The 5,352-nt window shown below is 35.5% G+C and overlaps 1 protein-coding gene across 1 annotated transcript in view; it reads left to right on the forward strand.

Annotated features, from left to right (window-relative positions):
- The window catches only part of ttc21b (tetratricopeptide repeat domain 21B), a 309,444-nt gene that overhangs the window by 8,314 nt on the left and 295,778 nt on the right, over positions 1-5,352 (forward strand). The window lies entirely within an intron of this gene.

Raw genomic sequence — 5,352 nt, forward strand, 5'->3', positions numbered from 1 at the left:
TATATATATTCTGGTGCCTTTTTGAGACAAACAGCTGATATCACAGAAAGATCTTCATAAAATATCAACATCTGGGAGCTTACCATAAAGGTCTGCTGCTATTTTACTTCTATGAAACAACACAAAGTGAGTCATCACCAAGTGGACTACACATGGATTGTATGAATGATTCAGTCTACTCACTATTTTATTGAAAAATTAATTCATAATAAGAAAATACACAGAGTTAGAGGCTCACTATTTTCTTTGCAGACAAGCATATTTTAAAATATTCTGAGAAAATCTGTAGACATTATAGTTTTTTATTAATATTATTATTAATTTTGTCACAGAAACCAGCATTGTTCAGTTCATTTTTTTTTTTTTTGTCTTGGAAGATCATGGCGCTCACCTCCGTGTTTTGCTTCAACACATAAAACGACAGCCTCCATAGCAATGACCCATAATTCCTCTGTCCACCATCCAGCCCTCGTTATATCTGCAAAAGCTGCTGCGTTCCGTGTCGTCTCGTCCTCAGATCAAACTCGGTGAACGTTGCCAAACATGAACCTCTGATGATTCCGATTTTCTTGTGCAAGCAGATATACGGATCTTGATGTAAATCAGAGCACCAGGAGAGATAACATCTTTTGTTTTGTCTGAGGATAAACTCCGCTTGTAAAGAAAATAGCTTGCTTTTGTATTTTATGCGAGCGCGCACATACATAAAATAATCTTTACTTTCCATTCAGTTCAGCTTTGACATTTTCTCCCTGCACCTAATTTGTCTAGATGTTTTGTTTTATATATATATATTTCAGAAAAGATCTTTTGAAGAAGGCAAAGAGATGTTCAGTCTGTTACTTGGCTTTGTATGAGAAGATGTTTTTTGCACCGATATTTGGAGTAAATAACATTTTCAGTGAGCCCCCAGGAGCCTCCCACGCCTCAAAACATCTTTATTTACTACATCATTATCATTATAATGTATCTGAGTTTTACTTTGCTCTTACTATTTTTTTCCTATGCTGCTCACCAACCCTGTGGAGGGCATTATGAGCAAAAACACTTTCAAATAGGTCAGCAGAGAGAGCAATCAGCTGCAGCACCATCTGTCCCTCTAATGACTACCTGGCAGCCCGGTTGGCTGGAGAGGCTCCACAGCGAACGTTCTCATTAAAGTCAGCATTTTCACAGAATCTGAGCGACTGATGATGCCTCATGAAGTTCATCTTCTTGTTTTTACCACACCAGAATGGTTCCTGCTCCTGTCTTGGCCTTTTTATTTTTTAGAAATCAGAAGATTAAAACTCTCTTATTTTATGATGGAATGCAGATCAACCGATGTGTTTCAGGTTAATGTAATGTGCAGTCACATACAAAATGTCTGGATTAGATTAGATTAGCGACTACCACATTGAATTTAAGATCAGTATCTGTTAAACTGACTTTAATCAAGTAATTTGTGTTAGCCGTTGCAACTCAACAAACCTTCTTCAAACATTAAAATGAAATCAACATTTACTGCATCAACAATGGATTTTTTTTAAGGAGTTCATAATTCAAATTTACTTGATTTCAGTTCACTGTGTCTTTATTTGTAACACTATTAGTATGTATATGACGTAGCCTGTACATCCTTTGGATGTAGTTGTAAGCAAATTTGTTAATGATATTTTTGCATGTTTTTATTAAATTAATTCAACCTTTATTTATACAGGTTAGTTTCAGTGAGCCTCAAGGACTCATTTACAAGAAGGACCTGTTTTAAACAAAGAATGATGACAACAGTGGACAATCATAAAGTAAGGTATATAAATAAATAAAAAATGGAAGAAAATTATATTGAAAAAGCAAAGCAAAAAAAAAAAACAGCTACATTTATACATTAATACATAATAATAATAATAATAATAATAATAATAATAGTAATATATGTATGCCCTATAAATAAATATAATAATAATTATTATTATATTAAAATACATTATAATTCCAGACTAGAACATTTTAGATGCTTTTATGTGCCTATTCCAACATTACAGTCTTTTTAATGCAACATATTGAAAATTTTAAGTGCATTCTTCATGCACTTGTGTCAAATTGAGAGTACAGCCAAGAATCAGGTTCAAGTTGTGTGTAAAAATTAAAATTGAGGAAATGCACGACTAACATGGGCAGAATAAACGAGAACACGTAGCAGGGGGGCGGGGGGGGGGGTTCATTGGCCCATCCATGATAGATTTTTAGTTTGATTTGGTTGATTAGTATACAAATATGGTTTAGTTTGGATCAAAGTGTTGATAATGATCGGACAGGTCTGAGCTGGACGTGATGATGTGTGCCAGAGCCAAAGCTCGGACAGCCCTGACTCAGTTCATCCTGCCTGCTAATGCTAAAAATTCAGGGCGCTCTCTGTAACACTTGACACAACACTGGAAGCTGTGGTTATTTGGCATTTGCAGGCTCGTACTCATGCAGCTGTGGTGAAAATTATTAGATGTAGTATTGCGGGAAAAATGTCAATAAATTATTTATTTATTTAGTTAATTACTTTCTTTATCCAGCATATTTAGAATTAAATATTAAGCAAAGCATGTTTACAAGAATATCTCTAAATATAACCAAAATATAATTTGCTTCTCCCGATTTATGTTAGCAAACCAACAATAGTTTAGTGTTGTTAGACCGTCATAAAGAGTTTTGGTATACAGTTCAAAACCTATTTACCTCTAAAGATAAATTACTATAATTAAACAATTAACCACTAAAGTGCATTAATATAGTTGCATTATTACATTTTGCATTCTTTTGTAAGTAATGGCAACAACAGGGCTGTTTTTTTGTGATTTGAGGGATAACATTCATTTTATATTATTTAGTTTTTGTTTTTTTTCCAACACTCTGAAAGCTGAATATCTCCACTAAATAAGATTAAGGCCCGGTTATTTTGACACACGCTTTAAAAATCTATGATTCATGTGCAGAAGATCCGATTAAGAGGTGACTAAAAGAGGCTGTGTTGAGGCCATTGTGATCATAGATTTATTATTCCTATATTCAGAGGGTTTAAATGCCATTTTTTGGCTTACCTCATTCATTTTATTTGAGTTAGTTATTCCCAACCTCTCCTTTATCCTCCTGTTTGTACCACATAAACTGATCTCAGCTCAGATATTTTGAAGGATTTCTCAATTCCTGGAGGATGGAGGTGTGAGGGGGCTTGTTGGAAGAGCTGCAGGCAGGAATGCAATAGTGTGTCCTTTGAGTCTTTTTAGCACCTGTGACAGCTGAATAGGGGCATGACTCATAAATCCCAAAGTGTAACACTAAATTATGTCCAGGATGCATTAAATTGCAAATAAATTTGCTGTTTTTCAGGTAGAAATGATTAAAAAAAAACACAGCTTCATATTTAAACCAAGCAATCCTTTAAAATGCAACTTCATGTGTGACATTTGTTTAAAATTTCATCATCTTCCTCTGTAATTGCCTCCTCTGCTCAAAATGGAGGCGGGAACTGAGATGCCTGTAGAGGAAACAAGAATGAGTAATTTAGGGAAGAAATAACTTATAATAATAATTATTTTGTTATTTTTTTCCCTAAAACTGAACATCACCCAAATGCTGACCGACTTTATGAAATCTATTGTCATTTATTTATCTACAAATCCAAATGTTTCATGACATTTAAGCTTAGTGGTGTCTCCATTAGTCTAATTTTATCATGACAGATGTAATATAAAGGGAATAGGCTAATATTGTGTTAGAAATGGAGACAGTTTAAAAGCAACTACGTTTCTGGCCAAGGACTGAATGTAGAAGCCAAAGTTTGGAAGCAGCTGCTCATTAAATAGTCTGTAGCTTTGTGTTTTGTTTTTGAATAGGTAATGAGTTGTTTATCGCCTGTTGCCAAAGGCTAAAGGAATGTGTGTCTGTGTGTGCATGTGCAAATTCGTTTATCTGTTAGCAAGATATGTCAAGAGCTTCCAGACAAATTATATTGAAACTTGCAAAAAATTATCACTGAATGAACATCAACAACTCTTTAACAGTTGGTGTCAATCCAATTCAAGATGGCCACTGCATCCAAATGACCGTATTAATCACAAAACTGGCTGTAGTTCGATCAATTCTGCAGCTTCTGACCTTATATTTGATGTGGGAACAGTTCAGACTGATCCCTTTACATATTTTGAGCACAGCGCAACATGCACAACTTCTTTGCTTATTTTTTTTATTTTTTATTATTACCTACCATGACCATCTGTTAGCAAAATATTCCCTGAAACACTGGACAAATTTTAATGAAACTTGCATTGAATAATCCACAACTGATAAATCTTTGGAGTTTATCCAATTCAAGATGGCTGCCGCAGGCAACTGAAATTAGAAAACACCAAAATGGGTATAGTTCAGTCAATTTAGGAGATAGAGGTAACATTTTGTGTTTCTGAAAGTAATTTAAAGATATGTTTAGTGCTGAACAGGGAAGAAAACATTGACATTAACCCACTGTGTCAACCATGTTTGGCTGTTAGCAAAATATCTCATTAACCACTTGAGGAATTTTAATGTAACCCTCAGAAATTTAAATCACAAGATCTTGCAATATCGTGAAATTGTGCATAGCATTATTTATAAGGTTTGATCAAAATGGCTAAAATGATACTTTGCTATAAACAGCAACAGGTATATATCAGAGTCAGAGTCAATGTGGTGGAGAGAAATTATGTACACAGGGTCCCAGTTACATCCAACAATAAACTGTAAAAGAAAAACAATAACATCCAAGGTATTAACTAAGAAAAACATCAACTAAATATACACTAAGCACTAATAGCATAAAAACATCACATGGAACATCAGCACAAACCTGAACACGAGTCCGTGTAAGCAGATGTGCACACATGAACACACCAACATTGAAACAGATCAGCAGCAACATGATGTGGTTTTTCACAGTGATTATTCTGGTTACAGATTCATGACTCTAACAGCCTCAGGGTAGAAGCTGTTCCTCAGTCTAGTGGTTCTACACTTAATGCTCCTCAACCTCCTTCCTAAGGGGAGCGGGGCAAAAAGTGTGTGTGCTGGGTGAGTGGGGTCCTTCATGATGCAGGTGACCCTCTTCCTGCATCTGTAGGTGTAGATGTCTGTGATGGTGGGGAGGCTGACTCCAACAGTCTTCTGTGCAGCCTTCACCACTCTCTGCAAAGCTTTTCTTTTTGCAGCTGTGCAGCCTCCATGCCACACATTGATGCTGGAGCACAGGATGCTCTCCACTGCACACCTGTAGAAGGAGGTGAGGACTGAGCTTCCCAGTCCAGCTTGTATATATATACACACACACATATATATATATATATATAT

This window comes from Nematolebias whitei, chromosome 13 (assembly GCF_014905685.2).
Source record: "Nematolebias whitei isolate Nwh7 chromosome 13, NemWhi1, whole genome shotgun sequence".
NCBI lineage: Eukaryota > Metazoa > Chordata > Actinopteri > Cyprinodontiformes > Rivulidae > Nematolebias > Nematolebias whitei.